We start from the raw sequence: 24,423 nt of genomic DNA, 5'->3' as shown, positions 1-24,423 counted from the left end.
GCAAATGTCACATTGTTGACTTTCCATCGTGTAATGTCAAAAAGAATGATCATTAAGCAACCTTTTGAAAAAACAAACATCTTTACTTGGTCTATGAAAGATCTGGAATAAAGAAATTTCTGAAAATGTTTCCTGCATATTTCAATGGAGTGGGCACTTGAAAAGGCGATGTTATTCTGAAAGCACTAGTTGATTGTTAGAAACTGGTTGCATTACTTTGTGTCAAAATCATGCACAAAGAAGGTAGATGGTTTTCCTATTATTTTAAGGGTAGAAAAAATATTTTATGAATGACTAAGGAGTGTGACAGAAACTACAGAAGGGGCATGGTAGGGGTCACTCTGAGCCTCAGGGCTTACAACCCCTGCCTGCATACACCACCCTGGAGTGTCAGAAAGTGTGGTCTTCTAAAAAAAAATTAATTGATTATATTTCATTGACAGATACAAACGTGGCTTCTTGCCCAATTCCAATGTTTATGTATTTTCTTTCATAATAAATATGCTTGTATCACTGACAAGATAGGAAGCAAGATGTCACTAGGTCTACCCGCTTCCCACCTCACCCCACCTCACTTGTGAATAGAGAAAACCTGTGGCAAGGCTTTTCCCGATTTCCTCCTTCTCCAGTTAATACTGGTGCCATTGTTTTTATCCAGCTAGCTATGCTCATCTTTCCTTTCTTCCTGACTGTGGGAGAGCAGAAAATGTAGACCTGGCTCCAGAGACGACTCTGAGAATTTTCTTGCATTTTCACCTAAATAATCCAAGAAGCAGGCCGGTGTGGTGGCTCATGCCTGTAATCCCAGCACTTTGAGAGACCAAGGTGGGCAGATCACTTGATGCCAGGAATTTGAGACCAGCCTGGTCAACATAGTGAAACCCCATCTGTACTGCAAATATAAAAAATTAGCTGAGTGTGGTGGTGCGTGCCTGTAATTCCACCTACCTGGGAGGCTGAGGCAGGAGAATCACTTGAACCTGGGAGGCAGAGGTTGCAGTGAGCTGAGATTGTGACACTGCACTCCAGCCTGGGCAACAGAGGGAGACTCTGTCTCAAAAATAATAATTAATAATAATAATAATAATAATAATCCAAGAAGCAGTGGGGACATCGGTTAAGAATCCCATCCACTGCATTTCTGTTCACTAGTGCCTCTTGAGATAGGAGTTAACTAGGTGAAGAGGGCTTGAAGGAGTATTCTTTGTGAAGAATAGACAAGACGGGCAGCAGGGAAGGGGAGATGATGGGACAAGAGGGGAGACGGATGGGGACCGCACAGGCTGACCCTGTAGGCCACGTGGAGATTATTGCTTCTATTCTAACAGCACTGAGAAGCCTCTGAAGTGTGTAATCGGAGGGCGAAGGGAGGTGCTTACAGAGGACACCTTGTTGGCTGCAGTATGGAGAATGGATTAAAGGAGGGAACAGAGAGGATATCCAATCAGGAGGACGTTCGAAGGTCCCGGCAAGAGGTGGTACAGGTTGAGCACCCCTGATGCAAAAATCTGAAATCTGAAATGCTCCAAGATCCAAAACTTTTTGAGTGCTGACATGACACCACAGGTAGAAAACTTCAAATGTAAGTACTTCATACAAACTTTCATTCATGTGCAAAATTACCAGAAATATTGTGTAAGATAACCTTCAGGCTAAGTGAATAAAACATATGTGAAACATACAGGAAATCCGTGCTTTGACTTGTGTTTCATCTCCAAGATATCTTATTATGTGTAGCAAAATGTTCCAAAATACTAAAGTATCTGAAACTTGAAACTTTTCTGGTCCCAACCATTTTGGATAAGGAATAATTCACCTGTATTCCCTTGGGCTTGGGAGGAGGTGGAACAGAGAGGATTGGTGGTGGATCGTCTGAGGCAGGTGAGAGGGAGGGAGACGTCTAGGAAGATTCCTGGATCTTGGGGTGGTTATGCTATTCTCTGGAACCTAGAACCTTGGAAAAGAATATTTACTTATTTAAAATTTTACTTTGTTTCAGATAGAGAGCTTGCATTCCATTTTGGATGTATTAAGTTTAGGGTTCATTTTAGAAAATCAAGAGATGTCCTGAAGTCATAAGATAGCTAATTTCTCTATCACCTGGTGGGAAAAAATTGAGAAAACAAGGTAAAATTCTAGAAATAAAATTCTATAGTGTTAAGGCAAAAATCAGAGAAATTTCCAATTCAATTTTCAAGATACTCTTTCACATACTGTAATTTTGTTATTTTTCCAACAAATTGTGGCAACATTTACATTTTCATGATGACTTTTGAGACAAGAAAAGGGACGGTGGTGACAGAAGGTGGGTGGAGCAAGCTTGGAGGTAGCTCTGTGGGTTGGCATGCGGGAAGGGGCAGTTGGTGAAGGGTTCCTTCTGAGTCATCGGATTTGCTGAGAGAAATGAGCAAGGTGGAGCAGGTGAGCTGATTTGATCCAATCCTTAGAACCGTAACTGCCAACAGAGAGAAAATACAGAGGTAGCTTTAAGGAAAACATAATTTTTTTTTCACATTTCCCTTTGGGAAGACATACCATTTAGCTTGATTTTTGAGCAGAGAGATACAAAAAGCCCCATAGTCCCTATTAAACCTCAATCCTTGGAAACATAATTTATCAGATCCTTAAAATGAGTCAAATATTTTCCTATAAGAATGTCCTGTAGACCATAAGAAGGAAACTAAATAAAAGTTCAGTATCTGTCTGGATATCCTTGTACACATTTAGATTTTCTAGTGGTGTCATTGCATGATCCAGATTTCTACAAGGAAGAGTGATCTTTCTATGGGAATTTCAAAGGTGAGTTATACATGTGGGTGCTTTCCTTTTCAGCCAAAACACATACTATTAAGAACAGTTGTAAATCAGGTGAAATAATTTTTTTCCTTCACATTTTAAACCATACTATCAAGGGAGAATTAGGAAACAGAATTTGCCAAATGTGACATTTTTTGGTGAAAATTTATTTATTTATGTCTTTATATTAAATTAGAGAGTGAAGGCAACAAATAGAGATAAGCTAAATGTTGTTGGCTAAAGTGTGGAAGAAAGATTCAAATCATTTCAACTAAATAAGGATTCTGTGGCATCAAATATCCTGCAGAGAATATAAAACAAAGTTTTAAATGTACAGCATATGTCTGTTCTCAGGGTCATCAAACTGCATTTTTATCATTTTTATCACCTGGTCTGAGAGAGCGAAGGGCCTCTCCTGCGATATCTGAGTGCTGCCCTGTAGCTGACAAGTGTCTCTCCGGGGATAGGGCTGACCCACTCCCCCAGAACAATTCTCTTTCACAGAAGTGGAGCCCCCTGGCTTTTCTGAGACCTTGCAGAAACTTGTCTATTTCTTCTGTTAAAAGCAATAAACTTGTGCAATTATTAATACTGAATATATGTAGAAGTAAGATATTCTATTTGGCGTGGCCCAGTTTCAGTAGCAAGAGAGTCATACTTTCCTGGGACTGAAAGATTCACATATTGTACATAATAGTTTTTAATGAAAGTCGGCACAATTTCAAAGTTTATCAAATATAAAGAAAGAACTAGAGAAGTATGTTCCTCTTTTTCTTTTCTAGAACTTATTTTTCTTATTTTCAGGTTTCCTTTTTCTCCTCCCTGGCTTCACTCCCACCCCAGTTTTCTTTCTCTGACTTTACTTTGGCATTGCCTATTTCTATCATTTGCTCCTTTCAAGAATCCTATTGTTCTCAGAGTTCTTTTCTGTCTTTTCCTTCACCACATTTTTTTCTGTCTCCTTTCAACTGAAACTACAACCTATTGGTTCAGCCCACTGGCTTCCTAGGTAAGAAAATGTGTCTGACTCATTGGCTAAATATAGGTGCCCCTGCTGAGCTGGTTGCTTTCTTTAAAGAATTCTCAGTGGTGTTCTCTCAGCTGCTTGTCTTTTCTATTTAACCTCTTTTTTTTTTTTTTTTTTTTTTTAAAAAAAAGAAAATGCTATGCAGGTCTTATTTGGTAGAATGATTAGTTATACAAGAAAATGCAGAAAACTTTCCCTTGAGAAACACTTAGGTTAACCTAGTTGAAGAATTTCCTCTTTAATACCTCAAATATGTATCTCACTTTACAGCTCATCAATGGCTCAAAGCAAAGTTGAGTCTCTCCTCTGGCCCAGAAAGGTGGACATCAGCTTGATGGATGAGAACTTGGGCTCCAGAGTCCGACAGGCTTGGGTCTGAATCCTGCCTCAGTTCATGTTGTTCTACATTTGTGGCAATTGATTCAACCTCCCCAACAGCCAGTATGCTCAGCTGCAAAATGGAGGTAGTAATAAAGTCCTCTAGGGCTGTTGAATGATTAGTTTTATGTGCCTTGTGCATAGGCAGGACCCACTGGAATTTTTTTTTTTCTTTGACAAGAGTCTCGCTCTGTTTCCCAGGCTAGAGTGCAGTGGCACAATCTCGGCTCACTGCTACCTCTGCCTCCCAGGATCAAGCAATTCTCCTGCCTCAGCCTCCTGAGTAGTTGGGATTACAAGCACGCACTACCACGCCTGGCTAATTTTTGTATTTTTAGTAGAGACGGGATTTCACCATGTTGGTCAAGCTGGTCTCGAATTCCTGACCTTGTGATCCCCCCACCTCGGCTTCCCATAGTGCTGGAATTACAGGCTTGAGTCACCGTGCCCGGTCTGAATTTTAATTAAAAAAAAAAGCTACTTTGGATGCTCTTGGGAAAGTGGAAGTAGTATCTTTAACATGCCTTCTATAGCAATAAGAATGAATGAGTTCTAGGTCCAAGTGAATATGCTTCCATCATAAAAGAATTCTCTTCTCTTAAATTGAATGTGGAAAGAAACATTGACCAAGGTTTAGGCACTTCAAGATATTTCTTAGAGAAAATGTTGTGATCATAGTTCTTAGAAATGATAAAAAAGAAAAACATACATCAATACAGCATAAGTGAGACCATGCTCAAAAATTAAGACCCATCAATCAAATATTTCTACCCATTACAAATATTATTTATCCAAAATAGTAATTTGATTTTAATTACTGTTTAGGTTGTTTAGTATAATATTTAATATATAACTGGTAACAATGAGTAGTTATACTTATAATGGCCAATGTAACTCATTTGGTTATATTTATTTTATATATTTGTTTTTTATATATATATACACACACATACACACACATAAATATATATTTGTTTTGTATGTGTATATATGCATACACACTCACATAAATATATATTTACATATACTTTTTCACACAGAATTATTTGACAAAATTGCTTGACTTTAAAAATAATTCCGTGATGATGGCAGAATGTGAGGAGTCCTTCCTTCTCTCCCCAAAAACCCCAAAACATTTACTGAGGGCTTGCTAAATGGGAAGATTTGGCTCCAATTAACTATTATTATAGGTAATTGAAATGACCACCTTAAGCCAACCGCTCACACACTACATAAAATCATGATCCCCAAACTGGTGTTTTCCAGTGGGGCTTTGCACTTTGAGATGCACACGTGTCCGCTATGAAGGACCTGTTTAAAAAGAAAAGTTTCAGTAATTACAACTATGTGTGATAGTTCACTTATTCATTCATTCAGTCATTACATTTATTCTGTGACTATGATTTTCCAGCCATTTTTCTAGTTTTTACATATGTAGATGTTAATGTCCTACGTAAAGCCGTGTCTTCCCTGAGTTTTCTCCCTCTTCGCTTCTCATTGCAGAGACGGGCTGGTTGTGTCAAGTCTTGGTTACTTGTGTATGTGTGCATAGGCCCATACAATGCTCTGGAAATAACCTCTTAAAAAATAAATTTTGTATTTACACGGACCTTAAGATAATTTAGGAGATATATGTGTGTGCATAGATATATGCATATATTAATATATGTGTACATTATATAACAAATATTATTCATAAATACAGATAAACATATATGTGAATAAATATATAAAGGACATGAACACATATTTGTTTATATCTATATCAGAGCTTCAAGTGGAGGTGGGTTGACAAGATGTACAGTGTGCTAATTGAACCTACCTCTTCCAGTCGAAGGTGTGGCTCCTCAGATGGCTCGGCAAACAAGAGGTTAAGGGAGGGGGAGAAGCAGACAAAGTCAATAAAGTCAGTTAATTGCAGGAAGCAGTTGCACAGCAACTGCAGCCAGGGAAACTGTTCTCTAGGAGCAGCCAATCACACAGGGGACCGAGTTCACCAGGAAGTGCTTGCCTCCGCCTGCCCCTTCCCCTGTGCCTCGGCTCTCCGCCGTCTGTATGTCTCTCCATCTCTCTGTCTCTGTGGCTTTCTTTTTCTGTGCCTCTTAGGCGCTCCCTCTTGGTCTCTGCTCCTTTGCCTTTTTTGTCTGTGGGCTCGCTAGGATGTACACACACGAGGTTTATAGAGGCAGACAAGGAGCCCTTTTCTAGCTTGTCCTCTTCAGTTCTTTGCCCATTGCCCAGACACAGTGTTCACGTAAGGTAAAGGCAGGCTGTGCACTTCCTGCCCACGCCATCACCTGCCAGGTGAGCACAGGGCATGCCCAAAGTCAGTCATCTCCACATGTTGGATGTGACGTCATAATGTGTGGAAGCTGTATTGTATCAGCATAAACTCCAACGTAGCCATCAAAGTAACTGGACTTATGATAGAGAATGACCTGGATGCCATATATTCTATCAAAAGATTCCTGGGCCCACCATTTATTTTTCCGTTATCCCCTGTAATGAATTTTAGATTAGCTATTCTTTGAAAAGGGACATTTGCTATCAGAGTTCTAGTTAGGCTTTTAATTTTTATGAAAGAGGTGTATTGGCCTACAGCCTAGAAGAGTCTTATTATTTTTTGTCTGTCAAAGCTGGGACTGGCAGGAGATTTCCCAGTATTAATTAATTAACTCCAGGCTCTTTTGGCAAAATGCCTTGAAAGGGATGGCCTGTCCTGAGTGACCCTCTCGTGTACTTTGTGCCAGTGATCATTAAACTCGCAAAATTGTCTCACCTGGTTCCTCAGGACATTAAATGAAGATAAGAATAATAAACTCTCATATTAACATAAAGGAAATATTAATCTACTAGACACATAAAGAAAACGGTGTAAAATTCCTTCTGCATCCTAGGGCAAATGAATATCTTAAGATCATTTTTAATGTTTTTTTGCCCAAGGTTCAATAAGAGTCCTGAGATACTCAGGGCTCTGTCACACTCAGTCATTTATAAAACATGTAAACATGCAAGACAAAGGGCCCTTGGAGCCCACCGTGGCACTCCATAGCACAACAGAAACATTCACTAGCCAACCCACTATTAGCTAGGAAAACAGATGGCTGATCCTTTTGGATACAGAGAAGGGTAGGTAGTGATATTTTGCAACCTCTTTAACCTTCTGGAGAAGCACTAATAGAAATTGGGTTTGGGTTCAACCTTTCCTGGTTTCTTTCTTTTCTTTTTTCATTTATTTATTTATTTAGTTAGTTAGTTAGTTAGTTATTTTTTAGACAGAGACTCGCTCTGTGGCCCAGGCTGGAGTGCAGATGCAGTGGTGCAATCTCGGCTCACTGCAACCTTTGCTTCCCAGGTTCAAGCAATTCTCCTGCCTCAGCCTCCTGAGTAGCTAGGATAACAGGCACCCACCACAACACCCTGGCTAATTTTTGTATTTTTATAGGGACGGGGTTTCGCTATGTTGGCCAGGTTGCTCTTGAACTCCTGACCTCAGTTAAACCGTCTGCCTCGGCCTCCCAAAGTGCTGGGATTACAAGCATGAGCCACCATGCCCGGCCTCCTGGTTTCTTTAGAGACTTCAGGATTTCACAAACAAGGAACATGTTCAGAGAGGATCCTGTGCTGTCATGAACGTACAGTTTGGGATCTGCTGGAGGCTGTCTCTATGAAGCTTGCACTCACAGGAAGTAAGAAATCTCCCAACATCTCTAACTCAAAGGGCAGTGCCAGTCTTTTTTTTACCATTCCCCACACATGGAAACACACACACACACAGAAACACACACACACGCACAGAAATACATACATAGGAATACACACCCAGAAATGCACACAGAAAAACGAATGCAGAAACACAAACACAAACACACACAAATACACACAGTATTCCTCTAAAAAGGTTCTCCTGTTTTTCAGTCATTGGAATATGCTGAGTGACAGAAAGCAGAATTAATACCAAATTTTAAAATGAACTGAAATAAATGAATCATCAGGGCATAAAAGGTGATGTTAGAGAACCAAGGAAATACGGCTGGGGAAAGTTGTGTTTTATGAATCAGCCACATTACCAAGTTTCAATGTGAATTACTTGAGGGCTGGGGGAGAGCCAGCACTCCCTACCCCAGCAGACAGAAACTTCCCCTGTTTATCGGCAGTGGGCCTGGCACACTTTCCTCCGCATGCAGTCCACTTGCCCAAAAAAGGTGGTATTTTTTTATTGGAAAAATTAAACTGTAAATTATCTCTGAAAGGCTTGCATCTTTATGATAATTTTCTAAATTATTATCATTTTTACAAACATGTGAAGTCACACATGCCTAGGATAATGCTGTATACAGTAGGCTGGAGATCTCAGTGCTAGGGAACACATAATGTGAGGTGCTGCTTAACCAGACCTGGGTGATGGAGGGAGCTTATGTTGTCGTTAAAATGTCTTTAAGAGTTTTGTAAATTCTGGAAGTATGAACACCATGTGCTAAGTTGTGGATGTGAATCATGGTTCACATCCATGTTTTCTTTTCTCAGTAACAGTCAATAAATGCTAGTTATTATTATTATCACCATAATTATTAACAGATGGGGTGGAAAGTTATATCAGAAAGCAAACCAGTGTTGAGCCACTACTGTGTCTAAGCCTCGTGGCCATCTGGTGAGGTGTCTTCGTCCTACTAATGTCATTTTATATACAGCAAGTTATGGCCAAGACCACCCTGTTAATAAGTTCTCATTCTGGTTCTATTACTCTAGGCTGCTCATGATTGAATAGCTTAGGAGACAGGAAAACTGTTGAGGCTTTATTAGTACAGGATTTGCACTTCCCTTGTGTGATTCAAACTTAATCACAAACCGAAAGTAGGATAAATACTCAGAGACAGCTCTGTTTCCTGGGGCTATTCTCTCACTCTGCTAAGGCTATAGGATGCACTTTAGGCTTTGTTTCTTGAGTTAAGATTATTCTCATGTTCCTGAAAGAAAATATTCCTCCTCCCATTTTCCAGATGGGATATCAGCACATGTAGCCATCTCAGCTATAAAGACAATTGCAAGAATAAGATCTCCGAACATGAATTAATGATCATGGCTGAGTCTCCTATTGAGTTTTCCTATGGAGGCATTTCAGGGGCCTGAATTACAGCTAAAATGGAGTGGCTTTGTGTGTGCCCTGTAAGAGGGAGGTATTGCATTGAAGCAAGTGTTGGCTCAACTTCATAATGAGAAACCTGGATACTGATGGGGTTTAGCTTTGATTGCATTCTGGAACTTACTGCACTCAGCTGGGTGTAGTCCAGCAACTGGGTGGCACTGGCAGAGGGAGGCCTGCTTCTACAACAATTACTGGTCAATTGCAAGTGATTATAATGGCACCGTGTCTAAAACAATATGGAGAAAAATGCTGCCTGGAAAACATAAAACAGTGGTGCTCTACCGCAGAATGTACAAGATGCTGAGAATATCAGAGTAACCAGAGATGCTGGAAATTCAAGTTGCTACTCTAGATCACAGGACGATGGTACCCTTTTAAAAAATCTCTGTGGTATATTTTCAACTACGTTCTTCATCACAGACAGTCAGAACAAGACGCAGTGGGTTCTATACAAACTCTTTTTTTGGTGAGTTGAGACGGCTGGACAGATTTCAAGAAAGAGCAGGGCTGACCAGTCTTGCCACATGAATCCATCCAATAAATAAGAAGAACCGAGAAGAATACCTTACTGCATCTAACTTCACTTCTACCAAAAGAGACATCCCATTGGTATGGGAGAATGCAGATTCCAAGAGACGACTGTACCCGGAAAACATCCTGGAGATCCTTATGAGTACATGATCAGTAGGTAATTGCTCTGATATTTGCAGACAGAAGAGAAGAATTATCACTTTTGCTTTTACATCCTTTATTGGTTGTGAGTGATTTGGCCACGGGAGGTTGCAAGCAACTGTGGACCAAGTAACAATAAAACCAAGCTTAAATGAAGGCTATGGGCCTCCCTCTCCAGTGGCACCTTGAGAGAGTGGGCAGTCTCCCTTGGACACTGCCTCTCTGGCTCCCCAGAAACACTACTTGGAGTTGGCCTGGGCCAGTGGACTCTTTGCAGGCTGTCGATTGGCTGCTGCCAGTCCTGTGGTGGTTTCTTCACTCCTGTGAGAAGCTGTGACATATTCATTCTTGGCAGTCACCATCTCAGGCGTTAAATCACTGTCCTCAAATTTCCAGAGTTCTGACACGTATAATGGGCTTGGTAGGGGACCTGCAATAATTCTTTTTCAGTATTTATGAAATCGTGTGCTCCCTATGGCTTCTGGGCCTTTCAGCTGCCTTTCAGATATCCCTCCTATAAATTTTCCATGATTATCACTTTCTAGCTTTGAAATATACATTTTATGCATTGTTATTGGGATACGGGAGGCACCATTGACTTTGCCTTCTGTTGTGGGTTTGAAATATGCCTATAGCCTCACCTGCCTAAATATATATTTCACTTGTGGCCATTTTAATACAGAACGAGCTTCATTACTATGCATCTTTCATTTCTGCAAATCTGAATCCTGTGGTTCTCCCCAATCATATAAACCTTCACACACTAAACCAAAGGTCACGCCAATAAACATTTCCTACATGGTGGCGCCTAATGTTGCCAGAAAAGTCTTGCTTTTAGCATCCTGTGCCTCTATCTGTGGTAAATTCTCTCATTCCCAGTTCTTGTGAACTCACTCTGTCCTCCCCTTTCCCACTGCTGCAGGCCAAATCCCACTGTCACCATTGTGGAAATGAGACTCCATGGTAAGATAGAGGCTTGCCAATCAAATTTTAGCCTCATTTTTTTTTTAGTTTATACCCCACTGTTAGAAATATAAGCAGTTGAGACTGTGTCTTGTGTTTCGAGGCACAAGGCTTTTTAAATTTTTCTCTATGCTTTGTATTTTTCTACCTATAACCTCTAGCTAACTATGGATGAGGGTCTGAAGTCAGGCTAGGACTCAACCAAAGATTTTATGAAACAACGACTAGGTATTCTCTACAGCATCTCAGAAGCAGCTTACTGCTGATATCCTAATATATTGAAAAGGAACAGTTGGGAGAAATGAACAGTTTGTTGGGACTTCCAACAAATGGGTATCACGGGGCTAGCTCCCATTTATTTATGAAGTTGAGTGGCTTATGTGATCTTTTTTCTTTAGATCCTCAGTTAGCCTAAGTGAGGATGGGTAATAGCAGAAAAAGAGTAGCACAGAGTCTTGTTTGGAAAGTTCCAAAAATTCCTAGCTGGAAATAGGGAAATTTTAAAAACATAGAATTTTATATTTGAATTTTGATATACTGAAGATCAGAAAAGTCACTCTAAGTATAAAACATAGGAGAATTATTCTGTTTTCATTTTATCATTTAAAAAAATTATTGTTGTTATTAATACATTAATATGATGTAATAATAATTATAACAACGCATAGTTACCTTGTTCTAATTAAGATTTCAGGATGCATAATGATTATAGGGAATATGTCATTCTTAGATATGGTAATACCAGAAATTGACCATTCTTAGATTACCTCCAGTAGAAACATATGAATTTCTGTTCTGTTGTAAGCAATATGGATTCAGGCATTTACAGATTTCTTAACAGGGAATAATAAACTAATTCCTTTTCAAATGATTTCTTCGGGTCTTACCTGTTTCCATAAATGGGGCTATCGTTTTCTCAGGTACCCAGAGTTGGAACTACATCGAATTAGTCATGAAGCATTTCAATGATTTCCTTTGTCAGATTTTTCTTTTCCCCCTCTCTGCAGTATATTCCCTCCCTCATCAGCAGCTCCACTATTGTGATTAACTTTTCTGTATTTCCCTCCCTCTCTCCCATTTTTTTTTGACTCACAATTTGCTCAGAACATTGCAAATTGGTTAATTTTCATAAGGCGACATTTGATTTTGCAGCTATTGTCTTTAAAACCTGTATTGGTCCTTCATTGCTTAAAAATTAATTCCTCCATCCTTATAGACTAGTATGAAAACATTTTTCAAATGTCCAACTTATTTTTCCAAACTTATTTCCCAGTGGGGTTTCGCAAGGGGTCTTGATTGGCTGTTTGCATGTCTGGACGTTAAGTCCAGCTTTGTCACATATTGATTTTATTATTTAGAGCAAGCTATATAATTGCTATAGTCACTGCCATAAAAATAGAACTTCCTTCATAGACTATGACACAGATTAAATGAAGTAATGAATATCAGGTCATTTTTCTATGCCCAGTATAATCATTAAAAATGTTAATTATTTTTTCCTCTCTTAAAGGACATTGATAATATGTACCTTATAAAGTTGCTACAAAGAGTAATTGAAATGGTTTTCTGTAAAGCACATAGTATGCTACCCGGCATAGAGTAAGCACTCAGAAATGGCACAATTATAGCTCCTGAAGTCAGAGTGATCATCACTAGTCCCCATTGCCATGCATCTGCCTATATGTTTCCTTCCACCTGGAGAGCCTTGTCTTTTTGCTATAGTCCATCCTTCAAAGTACCTTTCTAGGCCCCTCCTCTGTGAAACCTTACCTGACCATAGCATTCCTTTAGTCCCCAGAACTCTTATGACCCATGCTACACATTTGAGACCTCTATCTGGTCATTCTCTCTATCTGTCTATTCATCCATTCATCCATCCATCCATCCATCCATCCATCCATCCATCCATCCATCCATTCGTCCATTCATCATCTATCAACCTGTAATTGACTGCTAGTGAGATTGTTCTTACTGTCTTGGAATTAAGGATAGTAACAAACCTGAGGCCCAATGGCACTAAAGATCCCAAAGGACCTCATGCCACCTCTCCCCAGAGCTTCATGATAGGAACCAGCTCAGAAGGGACCCAAACACCTACCACCGCCATCCTCATTCCCAGCTCTCCAGGGACCCATTGTTTGTGACAGAGTCTGGGGAACATTCTCCCCCCATAGCCAAGGAAAAAGGGTTGAGCTTCAAGTTGTGAAGCCTGGAAGGCAGATGAAGTTCCTTGTCATGGTTGGACATGTGCCCCAGTAGTAAGGGCCATGAGCTCCCTGACATGTTGGGGCTGCTCTTCAGGTTACTGAAACCTTAGACAAATGGTTGCAGTTAGAGGAACAAAGAGTACCTTGGATCTTTCCCATTACAAAGGTCATACTTGCCATCTCTCTGTTATTCTGTCTGGAAAAGTGAGAAGAGCGAGCACTAAAGGCAGGCCGGAAGTGGAAGTGTGTGGGAGCAAACCATACACAGTCACCCCACCCAGCCTCCCCCTCACCCAGAGTCTCTGAGCTATGGATTGGTCTAGAAGCTCAGAGACTGATGGGAGGCAGAGGGTTTTGGATTTAAATTTAAACAAGACCAAGTCGGAAGTACTCAAAAGAGACACTGTTGGTACCTGAGCTTGACTACAGAGTTACTCAATCCTCTCTAGTTCTCACTGTGGCACTAAACACCATCTCCAGCAGGAAAAACAGGACAGCTGTAGCCCAGCAGGAGAAAGGAAGCTTTAAAAAGAAAGGTATTTGAAGTTTACATCGCAGCACACTGGACACCACAATAAACCAGAAACGCTGGACAGATCTTTCTCCTTTGTGACAATGTTAGCTGCCTCCTTCAGGAGGACGTAGTACTTCTTAATTCCTTGAAGTCCCTGCATGGTGGCTGTTAAACATAGTTTGATGGTGCCACATGTATTTCAAATTAAATCTTTCACTGAACCTCAGATACAAAGTAGATCAAATGGAACATCTGTCGTTAAAATGCGGGTGGGAATGAAGAGCTCTAGCCTCTTGGCCTCTCCTGGTTTTATGTGATTTTTTAAAAATTCATAACTCTAGACATGTTGCTTTTGTGTCTAGAGCCCAGCTCTTTCCCCTCCATGCACAGAGTTCCTGAACATAGCTATTATGTAGAATGGGACCCGATTTCTTGGCCCAGGGCTCCTCCGAGGAGCTAGGTTCAAGGCAACCTGTTTGACTCCTACTGCTCTGAAGCCCTGAGGCCATGCCCAGTGAGAAATCAGTGCTCAGTGAAGGGCTATCACTAGATGGATGAGAGATAGCAAGTTGCTGATTCCTTTGGTGGTGATGGTGGATGCAATATTCTCAAAGTGTTCAATAACACACCAAATCATCAATGATAGCTATCAGATTCTTTTAAAGTGAACTCTTGACTGTGGTATTTTCTTTGCCTGGGATTATGACTTCACTATGGATATTGTTTAGTTTTTAATCAAAACGAATTACATGACAAGGGAAGTTCCGTATTCTTTGGATGTCAAAACAATTAGTGCTCTATTTGATCTACTCTACTGGAAAGAAATACCTTCATGTGAAGGAGCAAGACACAGCTTCATGATCACATTGAGCTCTGTCTCTCTGGACCAGCAGGACAAATAATTCATCCTTAGGGATGAGACAAACGGTTGAGTGATATTTTATTGAAAAGCATGTGTTAGGAAATAACCACATTATGTATAGCTTGTTCTGTATTATATAATTCAAGTAGTTGTTTGATTAGAGTTGTTTTGATGTAAACAAGTTGATCAGATATCATTGTCACAATATTTAGAATTTTATTTTTAATCATTGTACATATGATAAACAACAGCCAGTAATAGTATTCATGAAAACTGCCCTTTGTTGCAAGTTCAGAAATTCAATCCGAACTAACTCAAGTAGATAAAGGGAAGGAGAGATCTAGTAGGAAAGTATCTGACTATCTCACAAGACAGCCAGCCTGTGGAAAAAATGAGAATTGCAGGAAAAACTGAAGAAAGGAACTCACAGGTTGCCAAGACTCCTCTCCCTCCTCCTTGCCTTCCATACCAGCTTCATGCTTCTCTCTCATTACAGAATATTTCTCCAAAAATTTCAGAGAAGAACCCTAACTGACCCAACTTGTTAGAAGCCCACTTCCAACTCAATCAAGAGTGCCAAGAAGGCAGCATTGTATTGTACAGAATGGTTGCTCCCACAGTCACCATATGGATGGGAGGGAAGGCAGGACACTGGGAATAAAAGCAATGTGTCTAGTTTAATAACTTAAAAATATGGCTTTGCTGTGATTATTTAGGAGATGATAGAGATGTTCTGTTGAGTGGATAAAGACTTAGAAACAAAGCACTTCTAGGCTCTATTTAATGGTAATTCTAATGATATCTCTTGAGTGGCAAAGCATCAGGGTGAGGGCCTACTTTCACTGTATAGATCTCTACAAGGAATTTTAAAAACATATTTAAAATACATTAAATCCTTTTCTGACTTAATTACTTGAAAACTTTATTTGTTTGCCACTGTTTTTGACAAGCATTGTGAAACTCATAAATGACCTAGCTGGTGATTGTATTGGCATCACTCTGTGATACTAGGAATATGAAAATAAGCTCACTGCTTACCAGGAGGCAACGGGGTGTTCTCCTTTCACAGCTGTTTGCAGCTAATTTCCATTCACATTAGCCAAAATGAACTAAATAAACAGAATAACAAAAACGTTGTGTCAATTATTTGCACTTTGTGGCCATTGTCTTGATTATTATTTAAATAGTGATTGATTAAAATCGATCCTTTAGAAATGCTTCCTGGTTGTTGTCAAAGTATTTCACATTGACAGAGAAGTGTAGATGACACTGCAGCTAACAGTTAATAGCACTACCCAGATTTAAGAGTATTATCATGTTGCCAAAGTTCTTTAGATCTTCCTTAAGAAATTGAATAGTCATTCCTAGGCCCAGCTTCCTCTGTGCTCCACCCTGGCCACGCTCCTTTGTCCCCTCCGAAAGGTAGCCTCACCCTGAGATTGGAGTGTCTCTTCCTGTCCAGGTTTTTATATTTTCTGCACCCATGCATATAGGCATAAACAATACATGGCCCTGCTCTTGTGTGACTGAAAATCTGTGACTTTGGTGACATGCTAAAAGGTTCCTTCTACAACTTGACATTTCTTCACTCCAATTATGTTTACTGAATGTAAACATTTTGAAACATGATGTCAAAGGTAAGTTAGTCAAATATTTTAACTACATTTCACGGTATGAATGTACTCCACTATATCCCTATTGATGAGCATTTCTTAATTTCCACTGACATGAACAATGCAGTGTGAGCATCCTTGTGGATGTCCTCATACACAGTCTAAAGTTTCTCTAGGCTACATCTCCTGTGGCTGAACGGCTGGGTCATAAGGCAGATGCATCTTTAACTTTTCTAGGTGTTACCAAATTGTTTCATGTTGTCTTAATTTACAGCAGTGCCTGAGCTGCTTTGTTCTGCATCCTCACCAGATTGGGTATTATGATACTTTTTAATGTTTGCCGATCCGATAGTATCTCACGGTAGTTTCAGTTAGCACTTCCCTGATTATTCGTGAAATCGAGCATTTTTGTTTTCAGGATTTGGGTGTCCCAGTAAGTTGATTGTGAATAGACTTGTCTCATCCTTTTCAAAATTAGGTTGTATGTGTGTATTTATTAATTTACATGAATTCTTTATAAATCCTGAAAAAGAATTCCTTGTGAATTACATGTTTTACATATATCTTCTCCCAATATGCAGCTTAAATTTTTATTTTTAAATTCAATTTTATTTATTTGTGGTAAAAAAAAAATCAATAGCATGAACATTTACACAGCCTCTTTTCCATGTCTGCCCTCCAGCCCTGTGGGTTTCCTCCACAGAGGCTACCTAGAAGATAACTTTCTTGAATATCCTCCCTAAAACATTCCTTGGCATACAAAAATATATACACACATTTATAATATATGTAATTCTTTCTTGTTTACATAAATTATAGCAAACCGCACAAACGTTTCTGTACTTTCTACTTTTACTTAACACTGTATCTTTAAGGAAAATGTTTACATACTACATATATATAGAGAGAGAGATTTTAAAATATAGGCCCAAATTTTCTTGACATTCCTCTTATTGAGAGGTAGAGAGTTTCTGTCTCCTCCTCTTGAATCTGGGATTGCTGGTCTTTGTTTCAACCAGTAAAGATGGCTGTAGTGATGTGATGTGACTTTCAAGACCTGGTCAGAAAAGGCCATCCAGCTTCCACCTGGTCCTCTTGGAATACTCACTCTTTGGGGAAGCCAGTTGCCATGGAAGAAGTCTGCCTATTCTGAGACCATCATGTTAGAGAAGGCACATGCAGGCACTCTGCTAAGATCTTCAGAAGATTGCCAGCCATGCAAGTCCAGCCTGGTCAATCCTGCAGATGAGGTTACCCCAGCTCACATCTGACCAGAAGCAAACAAGAAACCTCAATCGAGAATCACCCAGCTGAGCCCTTCCTGAATTCCTGTCTCACAGAATTATGAACCAAATAAAATATTTGTTGTTTTATAATACGAAACTTATGGGGTACTTTGCTACACAGCACTAGTAACTAAAGAATTACTATAGTGCAAAAAAGGGTTTATGGTAAAAGAAAATTGTTAAAAACTATAAAGGAAGATATTTCATAATGATAAACTAAAACAGAGAAACATATTGTAGATGCATATTTATGCATCAAAAATGAAGGTCTGGAAAATGGAAAGAAGAGATGAAAAAAACTATAAGAAGAAATCAACGAATGCACAATCATAAAAGAACACAACAGGCATTTCTCAGATAATAACAGATCTAGTAGACAAAAACCTATAATGATTTAGAGGATTTGAATGGCATGGTTAATTAGTACATACATATGTACACACAGAAATGCTTTGTATTGAATGAAAGCAAATGCATTTTCTTTCAAACATACCTGAAATCAACAAAAATGGATCATATTCTCCTGAACTGAAAGTTTCCACAAATAAAAAAAGTTATAGCCACTTTCACCAATATTTTTTGTTTGTTTGTTTTCTGAATGGTGTCCTTAAAAATACACATTTTTAAATTTCCAACTTTTATTTAAGTTCAGGAGTACATGTACAGAATGTGTAGACTTGTTACATAGGTAAACATGTGCCATGGTGGTTTGCTGCACAGATCATCCCATAATCCAGGTATTAAGCCCAGCATCCACTAACTCTTCTTCGTGATCCTCTCCCTCTTCCCACCCCCCAACCTCCAACAGGCCCTGGTGTATGTTGTTGTCCCACCCGCCCATGTGTCCATGTGTTCTCATAATTTAGCTCCCACTTATAAGTGAGAATATGCAGTATTTGGTTTTCTGTTCCTGTGTTAGTTTGCTAAGGATAATCCATCCATGTCCCTGCAAAGGATACGATCTTGTTCCTTTTTATGGCTGCATAGGATTCCATGGTGTATGTGTACCACATTTTCTTACCCAATATATATACCACATTTTCTAATCCTAAAAGCCCATCTTATCATTGATGGGCATTTAGGTTGATTCCATATCTTTGCTATTGTGAATAGTGCTGCAATGACCATATGTGTGCTTGTGTTTTTATAATAGAACAATTTATATTCCTTTGGGTATATACACAGTAGTGGGATTGCTGGGTTGAATGGTACTTCTGGGCCTCTAGGTCTTTGAGGAATAGCCACTGTCTTCCACAATGGTTGAACAAATTTACACTACCACCAACAGTGTAAAAGCATTCCGTTTTCTCCACAACGTTGCCAGCATCTGCTGTTTTTTGACTTTTTAATAACAGCCATTCCCACTGGTATAAGATGGTATCTCATTGTGGTTTTGATTTGCCTTTCTCTAATTATCAGTGATCTTGGGCTTTTTTTCATGTTTGTTGGCTGCATGTATGTCTTCTTTTGAGAAGTGTCTGTTCATGTCCTTTGCCCACTTTTTAATGAGATTGTTTGTTTTTTTCTTGTAAGTTTTTTTTTTCTTGTAAATTTAAGTTCCTTATAGATGCTGGATATGTCAGATGCACAGATTGCAACAATTTTCTCCCATTCTATAGGTTTTGTGTTTACTCTGTTGATAGTTTCTTTTGCTGTGCAGAAGCTCTTTAGTTTAACTAGATCCCGTTTATCAATTTTTGCTTTTGTTACAATCACTTTTGGCATCTTCATCATGAAATCTTTGCCTGTGCCTCTGTCCTGAATGATATTGCCTAGGTTTTCTTCCATTACCAATAATTAATGTGAATTTAGAAATGTACAAGAAAAATGTGGCCAAATATTGCATGTAATATTTCTAAGTAAATTTTACCATGAGAAAAGTCAAATGGACATGGTAAACTATTTAAAATGAGAAATAATGAATAATCTATGTGTTCAGCTTTGTAGAATATCATGAAATTAGAATGCAAAAGGAAAAATTTATATCCTTAAATGAATGTATTAGACAAAAAGTTGAAACACAAACAAACTGCATTTTAAGAAATTTTATTGTACAAATGAAACAGCTAGATAATTCCAGAGAAAGTGGAAGAAATAGTAAATAAACATACCATGATGGCATAGGGAGAAACAGTCAGGTCCAGCAATATAATAATTTCCTAGAGCTGATTTAACAAATTGCCACAAGCTGGGTGGCTTAAAACAACAGAAATGTGTCCTCTTACAGTTATAGAGACCAGAAATCTGAAATTAAGGTGTTGGCAGGGCCACGCTCCCTCCCAAGGCTCTAGGGTGGATCTGTGTTTCTTCCAGCTTCTGGTGGTTCCAGGTGTCCCTTGACTTGCAGCAGCTTCACTCCAAGCACTGGCTTCACCTTCATTCACGTGGCCTTCCCCTGTGTCTGTGTCTTCTCTTCTGTCTCTTATAAGGACACATTATTGGATTTAGGGCCTACCTGGGCAATCCAGGATGATCTCATCAAGATCCCTAAATTAATTACTTCTGTAAAGACTCTTTTCAAATAAGGTCACAGTCACAGGTTCTGGGGATTAGAATGTGAATATATCTCTTTTGAGGTGACCATTCAAACCACTACAGTCAAAAGATGGCTTTGAAAAAAATCAAAATATGAACACAGCTTGCTACGTGAGATTAGTTGAAGTTTGAATTAGAGAGAATAATAAACATTTATAAAGTTTAAGACTCACGATAAACATTGCTTGTGAATTGGGTAGAGATGAAGCCTTCTTTAAGATAAAGGACATCTTCCTGAATTCCTGATAAGGGTGATACTTTAGAAAAATCCCCCTTGAAGCCAAGCATGGTCATTCTCGCCACTTCTTTAATGCATGGATCTGGAGGTCCTTGCTAATATGGTAAAATAAGAAGTTTAAAGATGTAACATATTCAAGAGAAGATATACCATACAGCACATGACCACTGAGCTAGAAAGTCAAATAGAATCAAGTGACAAATGCTGAGAAGCAGACATTAACAGTGCAAAACAGTATTAGCTTTTCTATATATAGGTGATAGTGACTTAGGAAATGTAATGTGAGGATGGGGGGGAACTACATTCAAAATAGTAATAGTAAGTCTAAAGTGTCTACAGTAACACCCGACCAAAATAACCATTATCCTTATGGAGAAAGCTATAAAAAAAAGTAATGAAGTTCATAAAATAAAACTTGAATGTGGAGTTATCTTGTGTTCATGGGAAGACTCGATATTATAAAACTATAAATTCTACACAAATTATAAAAAGTTTTGCAAAAATTATAAAGTTTGGTAATGTCACAGGTAGATGAGGGTCTGTGCACAGCACTCTCATTGCTGCTGGGGGAGCCCCTACCAGCACAGGCACTGGGTGGCATTTTGATGGTAACTATTAAAATTTAAAATATGTAAATCCTATTGCCTGGAAATTCTACTTTGTCATATTTGCTCTCAAGAAATACTTGCATAAAGGGAGACACATTCAATGATGTTATGACATTCTCAGTGGCCATGATTATGGGATAACTTAATAAATGTTGGTATATTCACACTGAAATTCTAATTAGAAATTTTAATTTGACCTGTGTTATGTAATATGTATATGTCACATCAATGAACCTTTTAAGTTGTAGGATATGCACAATTGATACCTTTCACCTAAAAATGCAAAACACCACAATAATTTTAATGGGTCCATTTATGTGTGTATCAATAAGTAGAGAAGATTCCAGAAGACTGCACATTAGACTTCTCATAGTGATTATGTTTCAGGGTGATGTCAAATGTTAGTATAATCTGTAATAATTTTCATTTTCATAATGAGGCTTTTTTCTTGTTTGACTTGAGTACTTTAAAAATGGCAGAAGAAAGAGCAAATAGTAGGGAGGTATATAACCAAGAAAACATGGGAAAGATGGTTAACTGAAGTTTCTAATTTAAATTTGCTTGACAGCGATATAGCTAAGTTGCAGTTACTCATAACACACATTTTCTTTAACAAACATTCACCAGCACTACTCTATTCTGAGTACTGTTTTAGGTATTTGGTATCAGGAACAAAATAGGTAAAAGCTTAGAAGCTTCCTCCTCTAATGAAACCTAAATTTTTGTGGAAGATGGCTGACAATACAATAATAGTAAGTAAATTACAGAGAATACAGAAGATAATAAGTACTATAGACGAACAAACAAACAAGCCAATAGGTTAAGGTGGATAAGTGGGGGTACAGTGTTGAATAGAAATGTACATGTTGGCCTCCTTGAAGGGACATCTGAGCAAAGGTTTGGTGAGGTGGAATTGGCCATGTGGATATGCTACCTTAGTGATATCACTCACCTCCCAAGGTTGATGGGTCAATGAGGGGCTGTTATATATGCTTAATTAAAAATGTGTTCTTTACAATGAAGCATCTTAATAAATAGCCTCTTCTATTTTCTACCACATCAGAAGAGAGGATCACCATGGAAATATGGCAAAGCCTTGTTGAATTTCCTTACTGAATAGAGTCAGTTTTGTTTCTATACAAGGATGGAAATAGGATATAATTAAATCAACACTACTTTAATTGTTTTAGTTTATTTTACTTCTGGATAAGCAATGTAGAATCAGAGCATTGGCCGTTTATGAAAGAGGAAATCTGATGTCTCTTTAAGATTGAGCCTCCCTGCCAGCATTTCAATTTTCTGAAGAGTGATTTGAAGCCACACCATCTCCAGTGGGGGCCAGGGCTCATGCCCTTTCTCCTGGCCCCCTCTGTCCACTGTTCTTCGGAAAGTGAGGTCTGAACCTCTTAGGTCCCAGCTGCTTTAGAATCGAGGCTGGCTGGCTGTGTCAGGGCAGGAGTCTCTCTGTGGAATGATTAATGGCTGTGCCAATCCCTGCTGCCCCACGGATCTGGAGGGAGGACCAGGCAGTCTCACAATGGGTAGGTAAGAGGGAAGGTGCCAGTGGGCACAGAGGAGGCTCTGGTTGGGGCCAAGGAGGGTTCTAGGGGAAGATGGGACTGAAGAATGATGGAGGCCGTGGTTGGTTGGGTTGTTGGACAGCCTAAGGTCGCAGGCATTTTCAGTACCCTGGAAAAGGGGCCATCAGCAAAAGGGAGAGGAGAAAGCTGGGCTATAAGTCATGATTTACACAGAATCAGAACCTGAAGCAGAACCAGCTATTAATCAGGTCTGCTCTGGAGTTAGCACTAGTTAAGCTGAGTTTGAGGCCAGTGCCTTTGATGACTGTCATGGGGACAGGTACAGTAATGTCTTCAGGAAACAGAGGCAGTGAGACACCTCAGCTGTTACATGCCCTAGAGTAGGGGCAGATAACTCCTAGCAGATTCAAAGGGTCCATTAAATGGGCCTGTTGGGTCCATTAAAGAATATCATATTCTCCAGATCTGTATCCCCACCCAACCAGCGGCACACAGTCCTGTGCCCGTGGCCTGGAGGCAATGCCATGCCATGGCCACTTTCTGGAGCAGGGTCTCAGTTAGGAGTGTTGGAGGTTTCCTGGGAGTTAAGGCCAAGAAAAGACAAAAGGGTGAACAACTGGGACAGGGCAGGAGAACCTCAGACCACCATGCAGCTCTCAGGCCCCATTTTGGGCAGGAATGGTAGGCCCTGGTGACCTTGTGGTACTGTTACCAGCAGAGACTGCCAGGGAAGAGTCTGGCTTTGGCTCGAGAACTGTGCTGGGTCCTGAAAGTAGCCCAGTGGAGCCATCAGCTGACTGCACTCCCATGGCCGAATGGAAGCTCTTTCATTGTGGCCACCACTCCCTTGCCAAGGGGCTCCACTTTTCCTTCTGTGTTTGGGGAGCAGTACCTCTGGGATCCCAGTGGCCTCTCTCTCTGGGCAGAAGTTTCCAGGACTGAGCTTGTGGGAGGAACCACAGCTCCCATTGCTGCAGGTGGCCTCGGGGCAGCAACGATCCCTTCTAAGTTCCTCTGAGCCTCAGCCATTGCCTCTGCTGGTCTCAGTGCTTACCCAGTGGTGCAGCCCAAGCTCTCCATCCCAAGGTGTCTGGGCCCTGGTAACCACACACTTCTCAGGCAAGAGTGGCTGCACTGTATTTGTCTCTTCACAGCCAAGAGGTGCCCAGATAGACAGAATCCTGCACATATTCCTTCCTACCTTAAGTATAGAATAATCCTGCCACAATTGAGCTTCTTTTACCTCTTTCGGAGACACTGTCTAGAGGCACTCAGAATGGCCCAGCATTTGATGTACTGTTGTAGGCTTTCCTACAATATAGCCTCTAACAAAACTAGGCTGTCCCAAGCCCTGGTAATAGAGTTGTTTACTTTTATACCAAGACATTTGGGGAAACACCAAAGTCTGCATGTGGTGCGTACCCAGGCACATTTTGAGGGCTTCTTGCTGTGAGACCTGAAGTTCTTATGAGGTTGTCTAGAAGGAAAAAAAAACAAAAAACATGCCAGCAGGGCTTGCAGTGGTGCCATGTGTGCTGAATGTATTTGTGGCAGGATCAAACATGTGTTCCTTATCAGGGAGCAGAAAATCATGAAAGAGTTCAAGGTACAAACACAGAGTCAGAATGCTAAATTTAAAAATGATGTGTTTTGAGCAGTAACAATTAAAAGGCTAAAACAAAATGAAACAAGAATCCTGCCACAATTTCTTAAAGAGCTTGGGCTTGTCCTTCCATGGAGTGGCGAGGAAGGGGGTTATTTGGCTGGACACCACACAATCATAGGTGCAAGCTGGGAGAAGGGCCTGGGAGCACATGGCTTTGGGCTACCTGCTCATGCAGCTTACCTGTGCCCTCAAGTCTCATTCAGGATCAATCTTCAAGCACCTAGTTCAGGATGGGCTGTTTAGGACACATAGATACTTGGCGTCCTATGGTACCAAACATGCATAAAGTTCTCAGTTGTGGGTACAATGCCCTTGCTCTAGAAACCCAGAGGCTGGCATTGTTTCCTGCCCTGGAGCTTGAAGCTTGATAC

General features: G+C 39.9%; 1 protein-coding gene and 2 long non-coding RNA genes across 8 annotated transcripts in view; 2 read left to right on the top strand and 1 right to left on the bottom strand.

The window, feature by feature from the left end:
- The window catches only part of ST18 (ST18 C2H2C-type zinc finger transcription factor), a 310,749-nt gene that overhangs the window by 76,802 nt on the left and 209,524 nt on the right, over positions 1–24,423 (top strand). The gene's annotated exons all lie outside the window — the stretch shown is intronic.
- LOC110743941 overlaps positions 1–24,423 on the top strand; it is a 193,983-nt gene that overhangs the window by 76,807 nt on the left and 92,753 nt on the right. The gene's annotated exons all lie outside the window — the stretch shown is intronic.
- LOC103886795 lies at positions 2,186–6,112 on the bottom strand. The gene is made up of 2 exons (XR_650614.4): positions 6,024–6,112; positions 2,186–2,455 (listed from the first exon to the last, which is right to left on the bottom strand). It is a non-coding gene; the product is annotated as an uncharacterized LOC103886795 (long non-coding RNA).

Source organism: Papio anubis, chromosome 8 (assembly GCF_008728515.1).
Source record: "Papio anubis isolate 15944 chromosome 8, Panubis1.0, whole genome shotgun sequence".
NCBI classification, from domain to species: Eukaryota; Metazoa; Chordata; class Mammalia; order Primates; family Cercopithecidae; genus Papio; species Papio anubis.
The sequence above is the reverse complement of the archived record's forward strand: the minus strand, read 5'-3'. Positions and strand labels throughout refer to the sequence as shown.